At 43.3% G+C, this 12,562-nt stretch overlaps 2 protein-coding genes across 3 annotated transcripts in view; one reads left to right on the forward strand and one right to left on the reverse strand.

Annotated features, from left to right (window-relative positions):
• Positions 1-11,285, reverse strand: part of LOC114874137 — a 127,942-nt gene extending 116,657 nt beyond the window's left edge. The window contains exon 1 of the transcript XR_006830321.1: positions 11,206-11,285. The gene's annotated coding sequence lies outside the window, so the exon portion shown is untranslated. The remainder of the gene's footprint in view (positions 1-11,205) is intronic.
• LOC114874090 (MOXD1 homolog 2) overlaps positions 10,847-12,562 on the forward strand; it is a 152,613-nt gene continuing 150,897 nt past the window's right edge. The window contains exon 1 of one of the 2 annotated variants that reach the window (XM_029183028.2): positions 10,847-11,593. The gene's annotated coding sequence lies outside the window, so the exon portion shown is untranslated. Of the gene's footprint in view, positions 11,594-12,086; positions 12,260-12,562 lie in introns of those variants that run through there. The other variant, XM_029183029.2, reaches the window with a different exon arrangement.

Genomic DNA, 12,562 nt, shown 5'->3' on the forward strand with positions numbered 1-12,562 from the left:
ACACATCCATATTAAATATCAAAAATATTTAATTAAAAATATTTAATATAAATACGCGAAGATACTCGACTGCCTAATTTTTGTCGATGCACCGTTATTTCTACGATCGACCCTCTCTAACCCCCTCGTTCTGGGGTTAATAAAGAACTGTTACTTCCTTCCAGCGTTGTCTAAAAAATGGTAGGCGTCGACAGGGAGGTGTATTCATCTTGTGAAGTCTGGCAGTACTCGTGGGTAAAGGCAATATGGTTCCTGGTGGAGCAATACAAGGTGCAAGTAGCGGGGTAAGTAGTATAACGTGTTCGTGTAACACTTGAATAACGACCGTTCACGGGTGTAGTTCACGTCGAGCTACCCTATACATGTATATAGTTTTGCCCTCTGCGATTCGTAGAACCGTTTAAGCCATTCCAGTAGTTTTAACACGAACGAAAGGACGAGCTGATTGGTTCGAGGCGGTACCCTGAGATCACCCTGCGTTTCTCATTCGACCCACCCTGAAACACTTTCGGGATTCTTCGCCTACTATGAATTTACAATGAGAAATCCCCTTTTGCCGCTGGAACTTCGTTTTTACACCGGATCTCGAAGAAAGTTTCGCCATTACCAGGCGAATGTTTTCCATAATGTAGACCAAATAGATGCGTCAGCCCTAGAAACTTGATATTTAAAAGCTAAAAAAGGGAACCCCGAGCTACTTTCTTCAGCAATACGAGATTGTTTAACACGCCGACTACCGCATGCTGAAGCTGTTGGAAATTTTATTTAGAAGTACTTTGGAAATTTAAGCATAACCCATATACGAGTTTACAATATTTCTAGATTTCCAATTATTGCCCATGCTCGTTAACTCCGGTGATATTTTATTTAAATAACAGATACTACACATTACTTCAAAGCAATTTATCATCTAACCGAAGGTAACAGTTGGGTCGAAATATGGACGTTAACGATTGAAAAGAAAAAAGTGGCTCGCCGAACATATTAAGTCGTTCTCATATTTTTTTAACACGTGCAAAAATTCGTTCTATTTCGACTCCTTTCCCTCTGGCAGCGTAGCGCGGCACACCCGGGGGTACTATTGGGGTTACTTCGCAGCCCACCATGGAACCAAATGGAAAGCAACCCCCTCGGTGGCAGCCCTCTCTCGGCCATTAGATGTTTTTACAATGAATCCCTATTTACCGGCCTGTCAATGCGATATTTATGTTACCCGATATTGCGTCTCCGAGCGGGTAATTGAAATTTTCCTAACGGGAAAGAGCGGTAGTCCTTCGATTTAGCTGCGATTTCCCTCGCTGAGTCAGTCGACGATCCCGATGCACGTGAAATCGAGCCCGTTCGATTATTATCGACGAGTGTTGTGTGACACGAAACGATCGACGATCCATGCATACGCTCGATTGTGCCGGATTTTCAAGCCGATACAGCCTTTATTTAGCCACGGTATCTCTTCCGGCGAAATTTATCCGCGAACACGTGCACGATATGTATACCAGAGAATGCATCTCTCCTTTTTATCCGATACAACGAAGCCCGGATTATCGACGAAGAACGTAAGGTAAGCAAAAGCCTCGCCATTTGCGGTAGACAATTCTTGCACGGCATACACGGATTTATTGTTAATTTCCCTTCAAGCGGATAGACGTACTATTCGTCGATTAAAATGAACCTATCTTTCTATTATACCTGGCTAAGAATCAATAGTGAAGGTATTTGGAAAAAACAACGACTACCTCGTCTGCTACGCCATTTTAATACGTAATTGCAGACCGAAATCGTTTCGTTTTATTTTTTGTTCAACCTCACCTATGCCGAAACAAATAACTTTACCGTAAACAGGGATGTAAATTAAACATGAAGGGGATGCTACGGTTAAACCCTTGTACTCGAATGTAGCAATTTTATGTCTGTGAATTACAACGCGGCCCTCGTTTACAGTTTATAAGCCAGCATGAAAACACGTTATATCAGTGCTTCATTTTGTGAAAATTAATTTACCTACGGATTACCGAACAATTAGGAAAGTTTTTAATTCGTGCATCATGTATTCGGTTACCTCGTTGCAATAGAAAATTCAACAGAATTGTTTACAGCACTTTTTTGTTGGCAAATAATGTTCTGACAGTGAAGAAAACACTACGTGTATCACTCGTTCGATAGAATGACAAGTTGCCACGAAATTTCGAATGATTTATCTGGAAACTGAGGACGAGACGGGCGTTTAGATGTGTCACGATGCATCAACAGAAATTATTAGCTCGTACAACTCGAAGCGTCGAATTTTTCATGGAAAGAATGAAAATTGAAACATTTCATTCGTCAAAATAGACACCATCTGATTCTATGGACCTGTTTGCACGAATTTAAAAAGCAATCCAACATTTCATATCACACGATCTAATATTTTGGGAACGGTCTCGAGTAAATAAAAAATTAAACCGTTACGATGGTATACCGTCGGGATTTTATAGGGATTTATTGAAGAATCAAAGGACGTTCTATCTTCGTGTATCATACGTTCGTTCAGTATCTTCGATTCGCCTCTGGCTATTTAATCAAGAATTCATGTTATGCTTGTATTTCGGTATTCGGTAAAGCATATCGAACAAACATCCACTTCTGCGTGCAAAGTCTCATTGGCTTTTTCTATTTTCCCCAGTTGCCCGACGCGACTGATGACTGGCAAATATTTGTTAAAAAAATTTTAATCGACCGCTCGTCTAGCGTTTCACCGTCCGCGAATGATCTCGGAAAAAACGTTTGCTTTTCCATTAAACCGTCGCGTCGTGCAGCGTCGCTTAATCGACCCAATTTCTGCGTTAAGTTTATTAAATACATCGTGGATGTTGATCGTTGCGCTCAGAGCCGAGTCCACTTTTCGAGTTAATAATCAATTTTGTTTCGTGAAACATGTTCTGATGAGAAGATTACCGCGAGATTCTAGGAAGCACGTTTCTTTTTTCTCTATCACGATGAAAACGTACCTAGGCTGTTTGCCTCGCCAGTGGTCACGCGAATTCCGTTTCAAACCGCGACGTTCGTATTAACGAGAAACCCAGGTGCAATTTGCTTGTATCGTAACGATGTTGCAACCGATGTATCGCAACACGGTAGGCAAGTTACACCGTGCGACACATTTCACAGATAATACCCACAGAGAAACATTTCTACCAAGGGAGATTCCATTTTTCCGCCGCAGAGGCTCGTAACTGCGGCTACAGGCAGATAGCAGAAAATTAGAAATTTATTGACTTCGAGCATGTATTACCCCGGCGTTTCGCGAGGTCAAGCCCGTAAACTTATCCTTTATGAACCGAGCGTTTCCATAAAACGTAACGGACAGTAGCGTCCCTTTCCTCGTTTCAAAGGGAGGGAATAAATTACGGTGAAAATGGAGATTGCGCGAGCTACCGGTGTCGTATGAAAAAGAAAGTCGAGTCTTTTACTTAAATTGTAAGATCGGTCTTTCGCGTCCCACTCGCAGGTTTTTCCTGAAAAATCTTGGCAACGATCGACGCGGAAAAACACTTTCCTCGTCGCGTAAATCCTATCTGCGGCAGCATATTCGAATCGGTTAATAAAATTAAAGACTGATCCGGCGTTGGCTCTTTTCTCGGTTGGTTTAGCATAAATCGAAGAGTTAGGGGACGCCCACGAACGCGTCGGATAAAAGGCTGGGAACACGTAGACGTAAAATATAATATTCAAGGCAACGACGGGCTGGGCGAGGGTGAAACGGGGTGCCGAGCTTGTTGAAGATCATGTAATGCAATCTGGGTGTAAATCGCAGGAGTGTGCTGCGAAATGCGAATAGCTGGTTGCCGTTGCAGTTCACGTATGTAGAGCAAGTGGCAGCATTCCAAATCTCGCCACTTGGCGGGATAAACATTTCCGTCAGGACAACCGCTGCCACCGGTTATGGATGCTTGGCATCGGCCCCTAAGACCTCCCGTATGACGTTTCCCTGCACCTTATTATCCTAATAAGGATTAGCTAACGTTATTGTTGTAGCTGGCACGTCATACGACGCGACGAAAGGGCATCCTTTGATTCCGCTCGGAATCAGACCTACGCTGATCCCGGGATTAACGAAACGAACTACGCTTATCGCAGTTATTACGAGCGGAGCATTAAGGTAATAAATTGGGAAACTATCTCTAAAACAAGCACATAGACACGTCGTTCTACGAAAATTAATTTCAGTTAAGTGAAACGAAATAGGATAGACCTGGCTCGAAAGTAACTATTTGAGTTTGAAATATGATTTTAGCGTAACCGTTAGTTTAAAATGGAATTTACGAAAAGCTTAATTTAATTTATAATCAACCACGATTAACGTCATTGCGACGATTCCTGACTACGATTCAATCGCTTGAACGATCTCTAAAAATGTTGTTACCTTCCCTGGCTATTACACGTTCCTTCTTCTTCTAACAGTTTTACGAACTTTTCCTCGAGTGTATACGCTTCGCGCCACTCTTCTCGATCGCGAAACTTCGTAATAAGGATATACGCAAATATTTTCAAGTTAGCAGTAAGTTTCTAGTCGGATGCTCGAGCGTGAAGCGTGCAGTTGGCGAGTATAGACGGTGAGGAAAGCCAGGATCGAATGCTTGGTGGCACTAATCGCACGAAGTGGTTGTAATCGAGAAACTTTTTGAACGATACCCGGGCTCCCTTTCGCCGCTCGAACGGCACGACAAACGTGGGAACACCCACGTTCTCGCAACTAATGGAATTATACGACAGTCCTGTCGATGGAGTAGCTCTGCTAGACTTAGGGGGCCAGCCTCGTCGCGTTTGTCAAATCCTATCGGCAAAAGTTTTTGATGGGTTTCATGGAAATGTCGATTCCTTGTTGGAGCAGCACGGCGCGGCGCCTGGTCGCGTGCTCTTGCACCCTGTAATGCATCGCTGCTGCATGTATTCACGAGGAAAGGAATAAGTCGTTGAAACTTTCAGCAGACGAGAGATTCTTCAAACTCCTTCGTAATCGATTCTTCTTGTTCTTTTCTTTTCTTTTCCTCGTTCCTCGTTCCTCGGTTCGCTTGTCGCGATATTCGTCAACCTGTTCCGTTCTGGAATTTCAGGTGTACGTAATCAGGCTTAACATCTGTCAAATTCGACTCGTGGAATTTCCTGTTACACTCTGCGCGTGGCGTTTCAATTAGACTTACGAGTGCAACTAATGGAACGGCGGGCTTTCCTGATGGAGAACCTCTAACGCACCTAATAGCACGTAGATTGCATATTGATAAATCCACCGGTGCAGAATCGTGTTAGATTTAATCGAAATTCATCCATCGTCCGCCACCGATTCAAATTCTAATAAGTCGAACAGAAATGTGATCGCGTTTATCGTCATTTCCACCGAATACACTTGCTGGACAGAATAATACAAAAATTCGAAGGGGCCACGAATCTTTTGTATCATAATTCAATGTTCAAACGTGAACTCGAGCTTTATAGCTGTTAAAAACAACACAGGTGTTTTGAGACCGGGACTATCGCGCTGCTTTATTACACCTGACGGTCTAAAATTCACACTTCTCTAACGAACATCGATCGCCACTTAAGAGAAGACATTATCCGGAGGAAGAGGCCTGCGTTTCGCCGTGATACTGTGTTAAAGTAACGACAGCTAGTCCGAGGGAAATAAATGTAGGGCCGTTCTAATGGGCAACGATGAGGGTCACGGTGAAGAAGGAAGTAGAGGAAGAAGAACGAAAAGGTGTCGACGTGTGAGACTACCCTGTGGTAAGCCAACGAGAATGCCGTTACACGAGCAAGCCTGTCCGTGTTTCTCACCCTGGACTAGTCGTGTTGCTGGTTGAACCATGGGGGAAATGTGTTGATGAGAGAACCGAACGAGAAACAACGAGGAGGGAAGAATGGAGAAAAAGACATCGGCGTAGGATGAGCTAGGCGAACGACCAAGGCGGACAAGCGATGGTACACGCGGTATAGGAGAACGTGTTCATCTTCGTCGAGGCTGCTACCATAGTAATTACGCTTTCGCATGGTACGAGCTGAGCTTTTGTGTATGCTTTCTGCTTGATACGACGTAGCAGCCGTAGCATCAGCGGCAGCGACAGCAGCCAAATAACTACACCGAATCCTTATACTTATTTCCTGCCGGTGTTTTGCATTATAACATGGGAGAACGACGAAGCCCAGAGCTCGGTATTCTCTTTCGTCGAGCATTACGACCGCGGAAGGTAAACGAGCAAGTAAAAACTGGCTGAACTACGGACACCGAACTGTCCGTTGGAAAATTCTGAACGCGGTTGACGTAAAATAGCTTCTAAAAGTTTCGAAGATGCACTCGTTAGTTCTACCTGCCGGACAAAATGTATCTCGTTTCTCCTGTCGCTGTTGGCCTCAGGATCGTCAGAGCGGGGAAAAGAAAAACCGGAAGGTTGGAAGCTGCCACGGAGAAAGGCGCGGGCAAACGCGGCAAGAAATTCAACGTCTTTCCGCTGTCTCGTGAAAGCTTCCATGGTGAAAAGTCCGTAATTGTGTTTCCGTATGGTTGCCACCGTACGAAACGTGCACGGGTCGTTAAGGTGCACTGTTTTTCGGCCTTCCTGCGGCCAGGCTTACTCGCTAACATGATCGATGAGCACGCGAACCAGCTCCAGGGATTCGTTGAAACTCGTGTACGCAAGTTGGCAGAGTTTAATGAATTGATAGGCTGTTTTTGAAACGATGCGTGCGTCCGTAGGACTGGAATATTGAACACGAAATTACGTGGCTCTTAATTTATTCAAATACTGTAAAAACTCGGACACCCTGTATATCCGTAAGGAGCATATGTTGATTAAGTTCTCATCCCTTAAGTTCCCTTATTTCTCGACGGGATACAATGAAATTCCATTATTATTATTATTATTATACGTACGATATAATCGGTTGCATCGATACCTATTTGTGCCTTATGAAAATCTTTAAGGATCGTAAATCACGAATTATGGAACGGATGTAAATTACGATTATTGCTGACTTTACGACACCAGACAGCGGCTTCGTAATCCGACTGTCACACCGTAAAAGCGAAAGTAGGGAATTGCAATAAGTAGAAATTTTACGATCTCCAAATCGCTGGTACTGGGTGTGCGTAGGATTCAAGGGCAGCCCGAAGGAAAAGAAGGCAGGGGTGCAATTTCGTTCACAATACTCGGGGCATTCTGTCGGACGCCATAAACAGATAAACTTCATGGGATTATTTTACTGGCAATACGTCACTCGTAATTTATTCGTTAATGTTCAGTGGAACGAGCTCATTGCCGTTTAACTAGGCTTCTCGAGTTTCCTCGAGGACTTCAAAATATTGTGCCTCGTCTAAATTGCTTTTCCCGACACTGGAATGATTTAGTGCTTCACGCTGAACGGTCGTTAGTAGAATAATTTGTGCTCTAACAGGGCAATATTTTTCGAATTTCGAAGCACGTCCACCGAAATAACACGGATCTGCCAGCCAGGCCCGTTTGTAGAACGATTTGTTTAACACACCGCAACGAATAATTAGTCATCGTTCTTTGTTATTACTTTCAATCGCCGTATGGTACAAGCTCGAGGTAGAAAATATATAAATGATTAATTCATCAAAACCGTTACGATCATTGGAATGCAATTTCGCGATATCACTATGACAGACCGAATGAAATTGTTACGATCTAATTAAAGATTTATTATGACGGGACGCGTTCGTTTGAACGATGCTCCCTGTCCTCGTTTAGCACAAATTCCGGTGCATTAGCGACGATGAATCAAATGGAATTCGCAATTGTGCCATAACATCAATCTTTAATGTTACAGATCTTTCGATGAATTGCGCGCAACGATCGTTCCGTCATCATTACGCGATCAATTAAGCATATCAATTATACTTAAGGTGTAAATATATAATCGTCACCGATATCACCGGTAATACATATATAGCTAATTAAAGATACGTATCTTACTTATCGACTTTCGCGTCGCAAATTGTTTCCAAGAGGTTGGGGTAAGTAGCAGGCAGAAATTTAATCCTCGGCTACTGAGGACTAAGGGTTCAAGAGCGAATGAACTTTCATTAAAAAATCTAATTTTCCAGAGGGACTACGTTTAACCTAGGGGATAGAATTAAATTTTATGTGCTTCCTTTTCCGCTCATGGAAGCATGAAACTTGGCTCGCTTAAGAGATGCCTGAAGCAGACGACAAGTGCCATTTTGTCGGGGAATATGCGAATATTCGTAGATCAAAAGCTAAACAACGAAACGAGATCACCTTTTAGATTCGTCTGATATTACACAATCTGTCCAAACTTCGATAGAACCTTTTCATTTTTCTTCATTTTTTCGAAGTTTGATAAAAATTTCAACTGCCATTGTTCCTGTATCCGTAACTAATATTTCACGCTGCAATGACACGGATGCATTAATACCGAAAGTGATATGTTCTTACAGGACAGATTAGTCTCGAAGTAAATGGATGTACATATTCAGCCGGTTAATTGCCTGGTTCGTGTGATACGGGTATCATGGTGAAGATTAGCGAAACCTCACGAAGCATGAGAACTAAACCAACCCGATGCTGGCATCAAGTTAATGCGGCTGCCGCGTGCTACATTCGAAATGGGAAGATCACCAAAGTAGCTGAGACGTTTGGCTAAATTAAAACTAGTTTTTCACGCGAATCTAATATACGAAACCTGACAAAAGAACTTGTTACCCTCGCGGTAATGATGTTCAAACATGAACGAGACACGAATTAAGGCGTAATTACGTTTCACCGAGGATAAAGGCTCATTTGCGCGGCAAAAGTAACAATCCTCTGGCTGGATAGCTCCCAGGAACTCAATTACACTTGTCCTCCGATGTATTAAAAGAATACACTCTTCTAAAAAGCGTAAAGTCGTTGGCTTACGAATTATATTTCCTTGCAACTCGTTCGCGTTCCTAACGAGACCATGGCAGAATATTCAATTCCGTCGTAACAACGATTTATTAAAAGATTTTCCAACAAGAGGACGAAACTGCTCGTCCGATTTGCATAGATGTATTATTCAAGTAGATGGAACCACATTTAGACTGGAAAAACATCACCTTTATCTCTGATCTCTAGAAGAATTTATGAAATATTTTTCTAGAATTCGCACTTTTTTTAAAGTATGTTTACACTTCGAGAAGCATTTCTTACAATGATTGCAAACAGAGTTCCACTACTTTGAATGACCTATTCTATTTTCTGTCACAATAACAAACGTTAGAGCTCATTTTCGATTGCATTTGTAAGTTCCAACTGAAACGAATTACATCGAAAATTTTTTCGACAGATGAAGTGTTAAAACATGTAACTCTGATGAGCGTTCCCGTCAAAGGACGGGCTCTTTTGAACGATAACATCATTCAAATTTATGATTGAAAAATAAAAGGAAAAAGAGATGGGGAACTCTTATTTGCTTCTTCCCGCAATCGAAATTTCGCAATTTAATTGAGTCGTACATTTGCATACGCGGTATGCTTTACCTTTGATATGCAGTATTTGATAAAACGCAAAGTTGTACGTTGCATATTCGCATCAGCGAAACTTAAGTACGCTTAAACGGTTTACATACGTGGGTACATTATAAAAATCGCGATACATGCTTTTGGTCAATAAAATGAGCCAACATTTTGTTCTTCAGCGCCGGTCTTTAATTAGCGGCTGCATAAAGAAATGAAAAAAAAAAAAAAAAAAGAGCTCGTAAACGAACTTTATTCCAGCGTCGATTTTGGTATCGCGATGCGCAAGCTGCACAAACTGAAAAGCTATTTTGATAAACGTTAATTACTTTCGAAACGGATTCCCGACGGAAAAACGAGCAGAAGGCACTTTTTCCGAGCAAAAAACGTGCTCGGGAAATTTCAAATTTTTCTACGTACATCCGTAGCCTTCGCTGTCGCTCGAGTTTGAAACGGAGCGAAACATTTACGAGGGGGGTTAACCCGTGTTTATACCCCGAAATAAGCTATCGTATCCTTAAAAGGGCCATCGTCCTGTTTCGAACGCGAAGGGTCAAAACACTTTCGTGCACTTGCCAGAGAAATCCATCCTTCGCGAGTATGACAGAAAAACCTCCCCAGCGATTGCTTTCTTTTCTCTCTCGCCACCTCTAACCTCCCTTCTAGCCACCCCTTATTCTCTCTTTGCCGCCATTCTTCCTCTGATCCTAGAAGAATGAACGGACTCGAAGTGGCGAGCATGTGTCACGGGATTGGCCCGGCTTCTCGTGCAGCTCGTTCGAAATGCGGTCCTGAACCGGGGTCGGGTCGAATCGGGTGCAAGGGTGTACATGCACGGTGTACCGGCACCGAAATATTTCTGAAAGAACGGTGGCTGACGGGGACGAGACGATCCGGAAGGTCCTTGGAAGGAGTACATACAGCTAGACGGTGGCGTCGGGGAAAAAGTGAGAACGGGAGGCAAGAGAAAGGACGTAAGAAAGGAGTAAGAAGAAGCTGGAAGGGAAAGAAAGAAAACGAGGAAGGGAGATAGAGGGAAGTATTCAGGAAAGGGGAGGAGGGTGAGGTATATGCCGAAGAAACGGGTGGTCGTTCGGTCGTACGTGAAGGGTCGGCGTTAGGCAGTTGGAACGTGGAATAGCGAGGAAAAGGATGGATGGAGAGAGAAAAAGAAATGAACCGTGGTAGGGTGATTGTAAGAGGGAAAAGGAGAACGAGGGTGCGAAGAGAGAAAGAGATAGAGGAAGAGAGAGAAAGAGCTGGACGAGGGGTTGGTGTGCCTAGGGTCGCGCGAGAAGAGAAACGAACGGAGTGGGGAGATTCCCTAGCAGAAACCAGTCGAGTCCCGGCCTCAGGTCGCGACGGGTGTTCAGTTTACAGGCGACAGCCGTACCGTACGGTTCGCTCGCGTGCCGTCTCGCGCTCTATCTTCCATACGATCGTTCTCCTAATCGGTCAAAGTTTTTTAATCGATCTGACAGTGCACTCGCGTTTATCAGCATCGTGTCAATTTTACAGAAAAATTACACCGAACGATAAGCAAGTTTTTAACGAACGAGTAAACAAATTATGATTACGTGTTGTATCAATGGTCGAGTTAATCGCGTGTGACTCACGAGCACAACGCAAGTTGTAAGTGCGTTTATCTTCTACGGTATACAAATATAACCCTGACAGCGTACGTACACAAAGTTGTCGTGTTTGAACTCACTTACCAACGGACGTTGCTCCTTACGTGACATAAACAAACGAAGACTCGGGGGGGCGTCTTTGGAGTAGTAGAACTCTGTCGGCGACTTCACGGCGCAAACAGTCCTCGAACCCGTTTCGCTGCTGCCGGTCATCGTATCGGTGAACGGTAACAAACTGAGACCACGATTAAAGGATTTTAATCCGTCGTTCGAGTGAGTGAGAGTGAGGAAAGTGTGTAAACAGGGAGAAAAAGTGATAAGAGAGAAGCCTTTCTACCTACCCACTTTTTTTTTCTTTTTTAACGACCAAGATATCTCGTTAAGATTTTTCTGCCACTTGTACACCACTGGTCGAGGAGCTCGCCGACTATTAAAACTGGCAGCAACTTCAAGGCACTTCGTACACCAAGTGGTAAGTTTTATCTTCTGTTTTCTCTTTTTGTCGCTTCTCTTCCACTCTTTACTCGCTTATTTTCGAACCGTAAACCGGACCGCATTTGCTCCGAAGTTTAGTCATCATTAAAGAAAATCTCTTTGACAATATCAATGTCGATCGGTCCTTCGCGTACGTCACGTATACGATATCTTTAAACGTCTTTTCGTCTAATCAGGGTAAAAGACTCGCGACTATTCGATAGATAGGACTTCGTCGTTTCTCTTTCCGCTTTCTTTCACTTAAATTCTTTGACTTTCGAACACATTGCACCGTAGAAATTCACACGCGAGTCGGGAGCGACTTAACGTTTACGCGCCAAAATAGTTACTAAAAAAAACATGGCCGACTAGCAGAAATCGTCAAGTTTGCATTCCTAGTGACAACAGCGCCAACTAATAGATTTAGTCAACTGACGAACTATTTGCAAACTTGCATTCGCGCGTTGCGTCCAATCGGAGTAGTTGTTCGTTCGGGTTGATCGTGTTCGAAAATAAATTGAATATGAATTTGTGTTTCGTGCGAGGCTCCAAGTGAATGAGAGGTAATCGATCTCGTCTGTATTCGTCAAGCTGTCACATAACATTCGCTAACACGCTCAATAACTGCCATTGTCAACATCCTTCAACCTCGTGTGTGCTTTCTGTAAGTATATGACATTTTTGCCTCGTTACGAGGTTATTCGATAAGTAGAGTAGTATGTTAAGCGATTACACGTCAGAAGTGACAAGAAAGTCTCATTTATGTGTAACGTATTTCCAATTGTTTCGATACCGACTTTTCCTTGGCCCAATGGCTGCCGCGAAATTCACTATTCACGAGGTGAATACTTAATCTGCGTATACCACTTCTGGCCGCGTACGCAATATATCGTTAGATTCCGCCTCGCGGGTTGGACACTGCGGCAATATTGTCCGGCATTTTGCAATTCGAATTTTTACAATCAAG

Source organism: Osmia bicornis, chromosome 2 (genome assembly GCF_907164935.1).
Source record: "Osmia bicornis bicornis chromosome 2, iOsmBic2.1, whole genome shotgun sequence".
Lineage (NCBI taxonomy): Eukaryota > Metazoa > Arthropoda > Insecta > Hymenoptera > Megachilidae > Osmia > Osmia bicornis.